This window comes from Ochotona princeps, chromosome 9, assembly GCF_030435755.1.
Source record: "Ochotona princeps isolate mOchPri1 chromosome 9, mOchPri1.hap1, whole genome shotgun sequence".
In the NCBI taxonomy this organism is placed as follows: Eukaryota; Metazoa; Chordata; class Mammalia; order Lagomorpha; family Ochotonidae; genus Ochotona; species Ochotona princeps.
In genome coordinates, this window is record NC_080840.1 from 14867674 (window position 1) to 14882773 (window position 15100).

A 15100-nucleotide genomic window follows, 5' to 3' on the forward strand; every position below is an offset into this window, starting at 1 on the left:
TATTTATTTATGTTTTTTTTTTTCCCTCCAAGATATATCTTTTCCAGGACCTTTGGGTATCCAGTGGAAGTCTTTCTTTTGTCAATGCTTTTCCTTTTTCAAGAACAATTCTACGGAGTGGGTGCTCAGCCTTGTGGTACAGACATCTGCGTCTAGCATTGGAGGGCCTGGTCTTGCATCTATCTGGGCTCCGACTCCGAACTCCAGCTTCCTGCTAATGTGCACCCCAGGAGTGAACAGGCGGTGGCTCTGGCACTGGGGTCTGCTTCCCAAGTGGAAAGCCTCAGTTGAGTTCTTGACTCTAGTCTGGGCCAACCATGGCTATTATGGACATTTGGGTTATGGGTGGGGGTAGTAGTGAACCACAGGTTGGAAGCTCTCTTTCTATTCTCTCAAATAAATCAAGGAATTTGAGAGGGTGGGAGGGAGGGAAGGAGAGAGAGAGAGAGAGAGAGAGAGACAGAAACAGAGAGAGACAGAGACAGAGACTGACCACCAGTAATAAATATCTGGGTTAGTATGGTGGCTCAATAGACTAATTCTCTGCTTGAAGCTCTGGCACCCACATGGGCACTGGTTCTAGTCCCAGATGCTCTACTTCCAACACAGCTCCACTGCTTATGAGGAGCCAAGTCCTTAGGCTCCTGCACCCATGAGGGAGACCCAGAAGAAGCTCCTGGCTTTGGATCGGCTCAGCTCTGGCTGTTGTAACCATTTGGGGAGTGAACCAACAGATGCAGGATCTTTCTCCCTCTGTAAATCTGCTTTTCAAGTAAAAATAAGTACAAAAAAAGGCAGAGCTTCTCTGGCTTTGGACCAGTAGCAGAAAGGATATCAGAGAGAATGAACAGGAAAAACGCTACCCCCGACTGCCTCCTCACAGCATCTCTGTCTTAGAGAACAGGCTCCTGCGGTGACTGCTGCAGCTGTGCCAGGCCTCTGGCCGTAGCCATTTCCTGTCCCAACTAGGAGCTTCACCCTGGCGTCTCCTCCCCCATCGAGCACACGCTGTGTGCTGGTATGAGACCAGGCAGCTTTATGTGAGTAATTTCCTAAGTCCACCCAAACATTCCTGAGAGGTGAGTAGCAGCATACAGGTAACCCCATTTTACCCATGACTTTGGGCACAAAGGAGGCTGGCAATTTGCATGAGGCCACATAACTAGGGGAAGGGCAAGGATTCCACAGCGCCAGTCTGATTCCACGACCCTGCTCTGAGTCACACACACTGGGGAACTGCCTTCTTATCACGGTCATTTAACTGAGCACCTACTCTCTGTGGGATTCTGAGACTGTAGCGACACAGTTCCCATCCCAGGAGCTCAATTCCTGCTTGAGCCAAGTTATGGCTAATACTCGCCATTTACCTCCTCCTTCTCCTTCCTACCCTGCCCACAAAGCCATCAGGACTTAGCTGAACTGGCAGGCCCAAGCCCAGCCACTGTCAAACTTGATTCACATCCAGGCTGTCAGTTTCTCAAAGACAAACCTGGGTCTCTGGCTTCCCGCAGAGCCCTGCCCTGGGGATGGGGGTGGGCCATGGGATAAACACTGCTGACCCAGATGTCAGAAGGAGACCCAGATAGCGGATGACCACTCAGTCCTTGCCCACACCCTCCCGTCAACACCGGGTTCTCTCCCCTGTAGTTTCCCCATTTGGGTCTGGAGGGCAATTTTTCTCACGCTCAGCCAACCAGGTGTTGCTCACTCGAGTATGAGGGACTGCCCTGCCCCTGTTAAGGGGCCTGCCCAGATGGCCCTGTGAAGCAAAACTCCCTGTTCCCTTACTTCCGCTTTCTCTATAGAGGGCCCTGGGAAGTGTGTGTGTGTTCGTGGGTGTGGGTCTTGTCACAGGAGCCATTGTTCTTTCTCTGGGCCTGGGACCCTGAACGATGGCACCTACTCACAACTTGTGGAAGCTTTGGGATGAGAAGTAAGTCCCTAGAGCCTTGGAGTACAACGTTCATACTTATTGAGTGCTCACCCATCACACACATCAGTGGTTGGGGGCATGCCTATGAGCTCAGGAACAACTGGTCAACAGGCAGTGGGCCATGGTACTTCATGCCTCCAGGGGCTTCTGAGTGGTTTGATAGCGGAATCCACTGGCTGACGCCGAGAAGTTCGAGACAGGTGTGTGCATGCGTTTGATAACTTCCTCCACTTAGGCTTACCCTGAGTCTGCATTCTCCTTCTCCTAGCTGCCCCTTGGGGGGATTCCAGACTACCAGGGAAGAGAACTAGCAAAACTGCCCAAGTCATTGCTGCATCCTGTCTCCCATCCTCTTCTCCAGAGGTTTTCCAACCTCTGCTTGAATTCTACTAGGGACAGGGAACTCACTACCTCACCAAGATGTCCATGATTTCGTTGCATGGCTCTGAAACTGTATTACCAGTTTCCCACCTCCCTCTTGCCCAGATCAGTCTCTCAAATGCGCAAGATTGTCTCTAGTGGGCCCTGTCTCCTAGAGGCTATGATTTACCAACTCATGTGAGCCAGCGAGCTCTCTCTGTTCTAGGAATATGTCCCCAGCTCTAGCAGGTGCCCTGGGGAGCCAGCATCTGAGTAGCTGCTACAGGAGCAGAGAGGACAACCCAGCCACACACAGACTCAGTTTTTTTCTGGGAGGGACTGGTAGGATCCCAGGGAACTGAAGGCATTCACACCTGGATCCTGGGTCAGGTGCGTGCAGACAGAGACTCAGCTGGCCCCTGCATAGGCCCAGCGTCACCTGCTCTGTGCCACCAATTCATCTCGGCCATTCCCTGAAGCCCTGGTCACGTGCAACCCCTGCCCAACACATCACTCACCAGTCTGTGGTTGCTTACATCCTGGGAGTCTTTCTCTGCACCGCTTCCAGGAGCAGCCAGGGCATCAGGTCCTACAGAGAAGAAAAATTCCAGATTAAAAGCAGGGCAGCTGCATGGGGGTAGGGAGAAGGTGTCCAGCTCTCCATTCTAGCAGGGCTAGGCCTCTGGCAGGCTGGGGGCACAGGGTGGATTAAAAAACAAAACCAAACAAACACAAACCAGCAATGATATGGACTCACTGCTCATTAAACCAACCTCAAAAATCTCTGGGCTTTGTGGTGATTCCGAGAAAGAAATGAGGGAAGAGAGAGAGAGAGAGAAAGACCCTAACCCGGATGAGTCAGCAGCTTGTGGGGAAGCAGGCTTCTTAGAGGAGGAAAGCCAGCAGCGAATGAGGTGGGGTGGGCCTCCCCTCTGGAAGCCTGCTGCGCGTCTCCTTGAGTCCACGGTCATGGCCACTGCTGGCAGCTGGCCAGGCTCACTTCCATTTTGATGAGGATGAAGGGGGCAGAGTTCTGTGCTCAGGCCTCAGGTGGAGACTATATCACAGTCCCTCCAACGGGCCCTGGAGCATCTTGCTGTCCTATAGCCACTGCCAGGTGTGGCCGACCCTGTGTGCTTTGAAGATTTCCTCAGCTGAGCTTGGAGGATGCACTCACAGCTTGACAAGTCGAGGCCTGGATCCCTGCAGGTGTCTGCAACCAGGCAAGCAGGGCCACCTGCGGGTACCTGTGTGGGAGCAGCCGGCTGCTGCCAGGCCTCTGCTTCTCGCTGCGCCCAGCGTGTGTGAAAGCCAAACTTGGTTTTTTGTTGCTTCCCCAAGAGATCTGCACAAGCAGAGAATTGCTCTACTCACCCCCTCCCTCCTCTTAGAGGAGGAACTCAGCGCAAAAGTGAGAGGGCTTCTGATGAGCAGTGCTGGCCAGGTGCCAGGTGCTCCATACATCTGGGCTCACCAATCAGATGACCCCACTGGGTGGGGGTCTTGGCTCCGGGGAATCAGAAAACTTGCATCTTCATCAGGCCCTCAAGGGGCTCTGGGCACGTGCCAGCCTGCAAGTGTTGGCTTCCATGATTGTAGAAGAAAAGATGTGGCCGCCCATTCTCCAGGTGAGGAAACAGGCTCTCGTGGCGCTCACTTGGGCAGTAAGTAGCAGAGCAGATTCAAAGTTCTGTTCACGTGCTGCTTTCCACCATGCTGTTTTCGGGACACTGCCTGCGAGAGGACAGACAGGGGGAGCAGGCCCAGCTTCACGGGAGTGACCAAAGGACAGCAATGGGCCATGGGTGGTGGTGAGGAGGTGACCTCAAGAGCTGGAGGCTGGGTGTTTGGAGACAGGCAGCTACACCTGCTCCTCCGTCCGTCAGAAACCAGGAAAATCCCCAGCGAGGAGTTTGAGCCTTCCTTCCGACAGGGGATTCACCCTCTGCATTGAGTCATGTAGACTGTTTCGATTCCAGGGAGTTGAGTTCTCGCCAGCCCTTAGAACTCACCTGTGTAGCTGGTGGAGGTACCCCAGGTGGGACAAGCTGGCCTGCGGATTTCAGACACTAATATGCAGGAAGGACAATGCTCCCTCCCGGGCCCCGTGTTGATGGGCTGCATCACTAGTTCTATCTGGTAGAAAGGCCAACTGACTTGGTTAAGGCCAGACAGCTCGAAGGTAGGCTGGGGTTGCTGTCCTCTGACTCCAAGTCTAAAGGTGTGACCAGGGTAGGTGGGCTGCTCTTGACCAGGTATATGATGCTGTCAATTAGGATCACCCTACCTCATAGGCTAGTGCTCACCCTGATGCGTGTGAGGAGGGTTAAACTGAATAGATTCATGAATTGATAGGAAGTTGCCCTCCCACCCCCAGGGTTGGCATTCTTGGTGTATCCCTTGATCACATGCTATAGATCTTGTTTGTTCCACTGTCCCAGCTTGGGTAAGGTAGATTAGTTCAAACAAGCTAAATAGGAGAATAAGGCCAAACAAATGTGGGTGCTGCAAATGTTCCTAGAATATGAACCCAAGTTCCAGCAAGAGCCTGGCACAGCTAAGGGTAGGCAGGCGCTCAGAGGGTGTCTCGCTACCCATGGCACCCTCTCACTCCATGCTCTTCCTCTTCGCTCTGTGTGGCTATGGGCTTGGATCTCCCCGCCCTCGTGCGAGGGTGCTGTCAGACTGTCCATCTCAGCCATGTGTACGCAAAGCCCACCATCATTCTTCCCAGGCCACTGCTGACACATAGAACCGTCTGCTTCTGCCTTTGCAACACCTCTGCAGCCTCAACCCTTCCCAGGCACCTTCTGGCAAACACTCGTTTTATTTTTTTTTAAAAAAAGATTTATTCATTTTTATTGGAAAGGCAGGTTTACAGAGACACAAGGAGAAAGATCTTCCATCTACTGGTTCATTCCCCAAATGGCTGCAACAGCTTTAGCTAAACTGATCCAAAGCCAGGAGCCAGGAGCTTCTTCCTGGTCTCCCACATACGTACAGGACCTCAAGGCTTTGGGCCATCCTCTATTGCTTTCCCAGGCCACAAGCAGGCAGCTGGATGGGAAGTGGAGCATCTGGGAAACGAACTGGTGGCCTATGGGATCCTGGTGCTTGGAGGTAGAGGAGTCAACAACGAGCCATCGCACTGAACCAGCCCCCCTTGGTTTTTGAAAGCAATCATCTCTCAGAGCCTATGAGGGATGGTTTCTGGCTCTGACACACTCTAGCCCTGTGTAAAATGATGTAGAATTTGGACTCAGCCTATGCACCCTGCCTCTTCCATGTAGATTAAATCACCTTGAGGTTACTCCTACTGATAGGATGTAAATATATGTAAATAGTTGCTAAATTGCATTGCTTAGGGAATAATGGTTAGAAAAACAGTTTTCTCCCCTTGCAAGTTTTTTCCCCAAATATTTTTTCAGTCCTTTCATGTGCCTGAACCCTGGAATGAGCAAGATGCAGACAAGGAGCCCCAACCATGTAAACCTATGAATACTCAAGACCTAACACTGCAGTGGTATTTCTTTTTAAACATTTATTTGAGAACCAAAGTGAAAATGAGCATTCCCATCTCTGGCTCACTCCCTGGAGGCCTGTGGTAGCTATGGCTTGGCTGAGCCAAAAGCTGGGAAATCCATCCAGGTCTCCCATGTGGGGGCAGGTAGGCAGTGATGTGAGCCATCCACCACTGCCTCCCTGGGCCTGCATGAGCAGGAGCTGCAGCCAGGAGCATTCCAATGTAGGAAGGAAACGCCTGGCCTTTCTCCCTCTCTCTGTCTTCATGCCTCCCTCCCTCCCTCCTTTTCTTTTCTTTTCTTCCTTTTTTTTTTTTTTTTTTTTTGGTTAAAGATCAGTACCCAGCATTATTGGTATTAGGATCTGATAAGCAGTTCAAATTTTGAATGTTTCAGAGTGCACAGGTTTATACATAGGCAGATGTGACTTTAGAGCAGAAACACCTGTGGAATCGAAGCTATATTACAGATTCTAATAGCCATATATAACATAATAGCTATTAAATATCAAATATGAATGCTGAATATATTCAACGTTCAGTTAAGAATCATTTATTGAGTACTTGCACATACCAGGTTCTACGGTAAGTATCAAGCAGGCACAAGTAACAGACAGTACAACGGGGTTGGCGCCATGCCGCGGCAGGTTAAGCTGCTGCTGGCAACTCAGATAGGCACTGGTTTGAGTCCTGGCTGCTCCATTACTGATCCAGCTCCCATTCTGATTACTGGGAAGAACAGTAAAAGATGGCTCAAGTTCTTGGGCACCTGTCACCCATGTAGGAGATCCGGAAGAAGCTCCTGGCTCCTGGTTTTAGCCTGACATAACCCTGGCTGTTGCAGGCATTTGGCGAGCGAGCCAGTGGATGGAAGATTTTTCTCTGTGCTGCTTTCTCTTTTTCTAACCCTGCTTTCTAAATAAAATGAAATAAAATTAAAATTAAAAAAAATCTTAAAAAAAATGGTTCAACAAGGAAGAAAGATTGAGTGTGAAAAAGTATGAGGATGCTTCAAAAAAGTCCATGGAAAGTGGAATTAAAAGTTTATATTGCCACACAAAAAAATTAAAATTCCATGCCTCTGGAGAGTTCTTCAAAAAAGTTCATGAAAATGTAGAGAATGAACAAACTATCCCTGAATCTTATTTTTTTCCCACCCAAACAAGTATATCACTAAATTTTATGTTTCCAGGAACCATGGAAGCCCTCACTCGTGTACAGCTCATGAAGAATGAGGATCGAAGCTGGAGCGCCTCAGAGTCTCAGCGTGCATCTGAGGTGGAGTGTCACGCGCGTTGGCGTGCCCCTCCCCTTTCCCTAGTGAGCCCACCTCACTCTTTCCCCACCTCCCCGCCACTTTGCCTGCAGCCCGGTGCGGCTGGGCTGTGTTCCTCTGCCTCTCTGGAACACTCTGTCTTCCCTCTTCCGTTCATTCACACCAGCAGTGACAGAGGCAATTCACATAAAATGGCTGGATGTGTGACAGCAGGTGTGCGCGCTGCGCTCTTTGCTGACAGTCTCTGTTATCCTCCTCAGCTGACAATGAGGCACCCACGGAGCACACGGGAGCAGAGCGGCCCTGCTGCTGGCCTGCCTCGGAGCAGGCACAAGGAAGGGAGGAACACTTTCTGGCTGAAACGTGACAGAACTGGACCCGAGGGAGGTCGGTCCAGCTCAGAAAGAGTGGAAAGCTAGAGGCCTGTGTTGCAGGCATAATTCCCTCTTCCTCACTCACAGCAGCGTTTAGTTCCAAAGGGCAGAGGAGGCCCTGCCCAGTTGGCTGCCAGTGCCATCGTTGTCCTTTCTGAGCATGCGCCATGCCAGCCATGAGCTGGTGGAGAAAGAGGCTCCACCTCTATTTCCATAGCAACTCTGCAGAGCACGTGTTCATAGACCCAGTCTACAGAGGGAAAGGCTGAACCTGTGAGAGATGACTACATTGCTAAGAGTCGCAAAGGTAGGAGCTCATTACTGGACTTACACAGCTCTGAGTTATCGTTCCTTAACACCCCCACCTACACACACACACACACACACACACACACACACCCCTCTTCAACAGGGAATGCATGACTGGAGAGGCCGCCTGTTTGGCCTATCTTCCCCACCAGCCCCATCCTACTCTTCTTAGTTTTATTTCTCTGAATGGCAGAGTAACACAGAGAGAAAGAGTGAGAGATTCTCCATCAGCTAGTTTGTTCCCCAGATGGTCACAAGGGCTGGGGGTAGGCCAGGCCAAAACCAGGAGCCAGGAACTCCATCTGGATGGCAGATGGTCTAAGCACTGAGGCCATCTTGTGTTGCTTAGTCAGGTATATTAGCTGGGAGCTGGATTGGAAGTGGAGCAGCTGGGACTTGAACTAGCACTTCACCCCACCCCCACTTTTCAGGTGAGATTCTGCTGAGTCCAAAAAAGGCTGAGTTCACAGCCACTCTATAGAGGATGGGTTCAAGTCAACGTCATGAATATTTATGAGAAATTCTACACCTGATCTACCTTTGTTTCATAGCAGTTTCCCAAGAAGATGTGCCTGGCATGGGGAAGGGCAGCACCTCCTTTGCTCTTTCAATAACTCGTCATGGTCACTGACCATGGGTCAGGCTGTGGGGAGACATGGTGCGCCCCAGTCTTCCAACCACCAGGGTGGAGGTTAAAATCTCAGTGGCCTCACTGTGCCAGCCAAGGCACCATACAAGGGTGGCAGACAGGCAGAGAAGGCCATCTGAGGACACAGCAAATGGAGGTGAGGCCCAAACAGTAAGCAGCAACAAAACAGGCAAAGACAGAGAAGAGTTGAGCAACAGAGACGAGTGAGAGGGCTGTGGTGGACACCAGGGCCAGGAGGCTGGCCAAAGTGGCCGGACCAGAGAGACCAGAGGAAAGGGCTGGGTCCCATCTTCCAGGGATCTGAGTCATTGCTACAAGTTGGATCTTCATCTGCGAGTAATGGAGGCTGATTGTCTACATGCCCTGGCACGAGGTGGCCCTCAGAATTCTTTGTTGAAAGGAAGGACATATCCTGTTTAAGTACCCCTTCCTCCCCACCCCCCGCCCACGTCCTTCAGGCCATGGCACAGGCAGTGCAGGGGATTCTTTGGAAAGGCACAGGGTGATGGGATCCGGCTGGGAAGAATTCTCCCAGGAACCCTGAGCCCCAGGGAACCCTGGCTCTGACCAGGCTGCTGGGAGGTGCCAGGGTGATGCATCCATCTTTGATTACAGCTCATGTTTCCAGGGGAAAGACACAGCTCCCTGGAGACCGGGTCCGGGTGAAAACTGGCTGTTGCAACAGAGACGTAAGTGAGCTGGAAACAAAAGCTCTCTGCCCTGAAAATAAGCAACAGCAGCCAAGAGAGGATCGAGCTGGGGGACTCTGCTTTTTCATGATGCCCGGTTGCAGGAACCAGGACTAGGGCAGGGTGATGGCTGGTGAGAAATCAGTTATCTGGTTAGGACCTGCACTGAGCATGCCCCAGAGTGGGTGGGGACTCCTTACTGCGTAGGTACAGGGACAGAGATGCTTTTGGCTGCCAACTGAGAAAGCCAGTTTAGGATGTGGTGTCTGCCACTGGAGGAATTTTACATCCAGAGACAAAATATTTCGTTTGCTCAGAGTCTTAGCTGTGTCACCCATAAATTGGGATATGATGGGGATTAGAGAAGGGAATGAAAGTGAACTGCTGAGTTTTGAACCCAAGGTTGCCTGAATACGATCATTCTTTCCCCTCCCCCACTGTCTCTTCAACTTGGGGCTTGTCCCCCGCTTCACTATGAGCTGGTAGAGAAGAAGTGGGTGAGCTGTGTTGGTTTCACTTCCCATCTTTGACGGAGCTTGTAGTTTCTGGCCATGCTTGGAATGCATCTAGGTGTTCAGGGGGTGTTATAACCCCGTGTAAATTGCGTCCTAAATACAAGGCAGAGGCTGAGGGCACATGAGGAAACGGCAACTAGCTGTGTTTTCTCCCAACTGTATCTTGTTTCAGATCCTTTATTAAATGTCTTACGCATTGCTTGCCTTCAGGGTCAAAATAAAATTTCCAGAGGTTTTCACTTTGCACTCATAAATGGTCCTCACTAAATTCTCTTGTTTAATGTGTGTGAGAGCATAAATGTACTGACTCATACTTGGAAAAACTCTCTCTCCCTAACGCATTCCAAATTTGTTGAGTCACATGAATTGAGTAAGAGCACTGAATGTGGCTGCTAGGCCCAGGCCGACGCACGGTGAAGCCAGCAGTGTGGGGCTCCGTCTCAGCCCTCCCTGCCCCTTGCCTCACAGGAGCAGAGCTGGGGGTCTCCTACACTGAGTGCTGCACACAGGACACAGAAGCAGAGCTGGCAAGGCCTGGGATGGATGTGGCAAAGCCAAACTCTGAATCTAAGGCGAAACCCAATCCCAAATCTGCATCTAGGATCATTCCCATCACACAGCTTCTGTGACTAGGTCAAGCCCTTGTTGGCCCTGTCCCCGGGCTGTCTTCATGCTCGCCTCTTTAACCCTCACCGTCACCCCGTTGGGGACATATACGACTAATCCTATTTTCCAAGTGAGGACACCGAGGCATCAGTCATAACTCCAGGAGGCTCGGAGCCCACCCACAGCTCTTGGACTTCAGATTGTCCCAAGCACAAGGAGGTCATCACATGCTCTGGCAGCACAAGTAGGTATTCACACACTCCGGCTGGCAGAATCTGGGAGAACTCCTGGGAGACCTTACCATGTTAGGGAGAAGGGCAGAGCCAGGGCCCAGAGAAGCTGCCACCAGGGAAGTCCTAGGACATGAGTCTCATTCGGGTTCCACGCAGCCTTCCTCCCCAGGGCCTCTCCGCACATGACCAGGCGGCTCCAGACATGCAGTGAGGAGGTGGGGAGACAGTGCCACTGCAGGTGCCTCTGTCACTCCAGCAGTGGGCCCCACATCCCTAGGGCCTGGGAAGGCTCAGCCACAGGCCTGGGAGGCACAGCACACCTCCCCCACCCCCGAGCCCTCTTTAGTTTTCTGACTCCTTGGGGAGAATGAGAACAAGGGGTCTGCTGCACCTTGGTCACTATTGGGCTCCCACCCCTCCCCTCACCCCCAAGCCAGGACACGGCAGGGAGGATGTGCTTGCTCAGGGGCCCTTGAAGGAGGTCAGGTGTGTTGCGAGGCACTGTGGGTGTATTCATCTCTCTTAATCTTCCCCCAATCCTGTGTGCTTAACACGATGGTGCCCACTCTGCAAGTAAGAACATAAGGAGGTTGGCTAAGGTCATTTGGTGAGTGACAGAGTTAGGCATCAAGCTTCAATGTGCCTGACAGGAAGGTCTGCACCAAAGTCATTGAACTTTGCTGCTTCTCTCCCTACCATGTTCCCAGAATTCACACAGTAAGGGTGTAGGAAATACCTGTGGATTGCAAGATCTAGAATGCCATGTTTTCCAGAAGTTGAACAGCCAGGAAAGTCTCTCCGTTCCACCATCTAGGCAGCCAGCCCTCCACTAAGCCAATAACACAGAAGGACATAGTCTCAGACTGACGGCTGTGGATCAAACACCAGCCACAGAGCTGTCAGTTTGGAGTAGCACAAGGTGTTAAAAACCAGCAGCAGGGAGCTGGCGTGCCCACAGGCCATGCTAGATGCCCAGGATGCCTACAGCCATACAGGCAGAGGAAGAGCAGCCAGCGGGAAGGGTGGATGAGAGCAGGCTGTGTGGAAGGTGGGGCAGCAGTTGTGGGGTGCACTGCAAGGAGGGGAGCAGAGGGCAGGGTGCAGAGAAAGGGTGTGGCTGAGCCAGTAGAGAGCAGTGGGTGGGCAGTTATGTGTGGCTAAGATGAAGGAGAAGGAGCTGGTGCACAGGCTGAGGGGGCAGGTGCAGTGGACATAGGAGTGCGTGTTCACCCTGTCCCCTGTGGACACTGTTTTGCATGGTCAGGAGTCCCAGAAGCCTTCACCAGTGAGGGCACGTGGGGCCTTCTATGCTGTGAACACATCCGGATGTGGGACTTCCCACTTTCGAGCTGTGTCATGGACCCCCTCATCTGTGAATTGTGCACCCAGACACCATGTCTCTAAGGGCTGCTGTGGGGCTCAGAAGTAAATGAGGTGAGAAGCCCCCAGCATAGTTTCTGCACATGGACAACACTCAGTGGTGAAAACCTATCACGATGATGACATTTGAGACGGCTCTAGTGGTGGCATTGGTGAGGGAGGCGGCTGGTGGGGTGGGGGCAGTGAGTGGCTGGGTTTGCTAAACTTACTGTAGCCAAGTAAGAGAAGTCCTGGTGCTGTGCCCTGGGAAAGACTCAGGGGGCAGGAAGAGGAACTTGGAACCTGAAGACCAGCTTCATCACCCCTTGTGTGTCCAATGGGAATCTTGTTGGTTGTGAGTGCCGGGTTACTAGGGGAATTCAATAAGAAGAGAGCTGTGGGGCTGCTGCAAATGGAGGAATCACCGCCAGCATTTCCTTGCCCCCGACAGGGCTGGCATCACAGGGGAGCCGGGCACCTGGAGCTGTCATCTCTGTAAACCACTGAGGCAAGAAGAGAAACAAAAGACAGTACAGCAAGACGCAAGCAAGCACTTGATTAAAAATAATTAGCAAGCTCCTGGTTTGGCCCCTTCTGTGATTTTTTTTTTTTTTCAGCGATCTTATCTGTCCTCTCCCTTTCCTTTTGCATTCACATCAATGAGTCAAAACTCCTCCCAGATTCTCATTCTCAGAGTTTTTTTTTAAGCTGGAAAATGTGACCAAGTGCCTTCCCCACAGGTGACAGAGGAAGCTGAGAGTCACAACAGAAACCATATTAAAAGTCATCTCTACTGTGTGACTCTGGCGACAGTGTTGAACCTCTCTGTGCCTCTGGGATGAATACTGATGAGGATTCTTGCAAGTAACTGCTGCTGAGAGTGGTTTGGGAAACTGAACGAGGTGGGAGCATCCAGTGCAAGGCCTGGTAGGATGCAGGGGAAGGGGACACATTTATCCTTTGAAGTCACAGGGTCTTTGAGGACAAATCTTGACTCAGTTTAATGCTCTTAATGATAGGCACCTTGCAACAAAACACCGGATTCTCATCAAGTCCCCATGTTCACGAAAGGCAGGAAAGTGGCCAGGCCTGTTTTGGGGAATAAAGGACACATTCATGGCATCCATGTGCCACGTTTCTGAAACATTCTATGTCAACAGAGTCTAACAGGAGCTGAGTAGAGCTTCGTAGCTTAGAAACCTCCTACCCCTTTGCTTTCTCCTCTTATGTCATCCAGGAAGGCAGCATAAATGGCTCTCAAAATTTTCAACATCAATCAGGAAGGATCTTTTAAAAGATGTACTTATTTGAAAGGCGGAGTGAGAGAGAGAGGAAGAGGTTGAGAGAAATCTTCCATCTGCTCATTCACTCTCTGAATGGCTAAAATAGCCAGGACTGGGCTAGACCGAGCCCAGGAGCCTGGCACTCCATCTTGGTCCCCCATATGGGCGGCAGGGGCCCAGGTACTTGTTCCATTGTCCACAGCTTCCCAGGGCACACCAGCAGGAAGCTGGATCAGAGGTAGAGTATCTAGGATGTGAAACAGTACTCACAGGATGCTGGCATTGCGAGTGATGGGTTAACCGGCTGCATCCCAGTGTGTCACCAGGAGGGCTGCTGTGTAAGCACCGACCCTGTGGCCAGGGTAGTGCCTCTGTGCCGGTGTCTCCTAAGCAGAACTTGCAAGCTGTGTGGGAAAAAACTGTGAAGATAGCTTGGAAACGCGCCCAGGGGCAGGCCCTTGGTGCAGTGGTTAAGCTGCTGTCTGGTTCCAGCTTCCTGCTAATGTGCACCCTGCGAGGCAACAACTGATGGCTTCAGTAGTTGGGTCCCTGCTGCTTACATTAGAGACCTGGATTGAGTTTCAGACTCCTGGCTTTGGCCTGGCCCAACCCTGGCTGTTGTAGGCATTTGGGGAGTGTACCAGCAGGTGGAAGATCTCTGTCTCTCTGGCTCTTATTCTCTGCCTTAAAAAAATAGCCTTCCAGAGGGAGAAAAGAGCCAGTGCCAATGGAAGCACCTGCATGTGCTGTGTTCGAGGAAGAGGAGCAGGGCCAGGTGGCTGCACTTGAGTGACACAGGTAGCAGGAGATGCTGGGCTCCTTGGACCCGTGTGAGAGAAGAGAATGAGAGGAGGATTTGGGGCAGGGGAGGGACAAAATCTGACTGGTGGTTTTCATGAGTACAGTAGCCAGGGTGTGTGTGTGTGCAGGAGGTAAAGGTGAGTAGGTAGCCAAAAGCTACTGCAATGATCCAGGTGTACGTTGGTGGTGTTAGGGGTGCTGATGGCATCTGGTGCACCTGGGCACAGTGAGGGTGGTGACAGGAGGCAGCATCACCCTCAATTGGGCACTGCAGGATTTTGGAAGTTCCACCCACAGCCAGCAACATGCCAGGGGCATTCCTGGGAGTACAGCATAACAGTCCCAGGAGATGCTTGGGGACGTGCAGTAAAGACAACAGTCAGCTTTTTGGAATGGGCAAGAATCAGGGGATTGACAAATGAGATGAGAGGCTGCTGACCCACACACTGCAGTTAACCCTGGCCCTCTTTCCTGAGATGCTGGAGGGTCCAAGGTGAAGGGTAGACGTGTTCTGTCTGGGGAATCTCTTATGAAACGTTAGGATGAGGCTCATAATAATCACACAATGGTGTCTCAGTGAGGATTATGAAAAGAACAAACATGGATCATGTGTTTGCCATGCACCAAACACATGATCTCACTGGAATCTCCATGGCAGGGCAGGCAGCACTACCTTCCTCATTCCATAGAAGACAGCAATGGGCTGAGATGCTCTCATCCTGTGAATTCCAGAGCCTGTTTGGAAGGGTCTTTGCTGGTATAATCAAAGATCTCCAGGTCTGATCCTTCTGGGTTCTCCAGGGCAGCCCTAAGTGTGATGGCAAGTGTCTGCCTAAAAGCCGGGGAGCAGAGGCGGTGGTGCAGAGCGGAGGCCGAGGGCTGCAGCTGCTTGTGATGCCAGCACTGACACCAGAGGCAGCAGGAGGCAGGAAGGTGCTTTCCCCTTGAACTCCCTGCGGGAACAGGGCCCTGCGGATACTGCACCTCCAACTCCTGGCCTGCTGTCCAGCATTTTAAGCCACCCAGTTTGCGAGCATTGATTATGGCAGCTGCCAGAGATGAACGGAATGAAGCACAGGAGAGGGAGGTCACACAGCAAGTGAGTGGCAGAGCTGACCACTTGGGAGGTGGGTGTTGTCCATCCGGTGTCCCCAGTGAGGGAATGGAGATGAGAAGCCATTGGGCTGCACCTG

The 15100-nt window shown here is 51.7% G+C and overlaps 1 protein-coding gene across 3 annotated transcripts in view; it reads right to left on the reverse strand.

The window, feature by feature from the left end:
• ZHX2 (zinc fingers and homeoboxes 2) overlaps positions 1-15100 on the reverse strand; it is a 135245-nt gene that overhangs the window by 69829 nt on the left and 50316 nt on the right. For 2 of the 3 annotated variants that reach the window (XM_058668511.1, XM_004580706.2), the window contains exon 2: positions 2812-2882. The gene's annotated coding sequence lies outside the window, so the exon portion shown is untranslated. Of the gene's footprint in view, positions 1-2811; positions 2883-12053; positions 12194-15100 lie in introns of all 3 variants that reach the window. The other variant, XM_058668512.1, reaches the window with a different exon arrangement.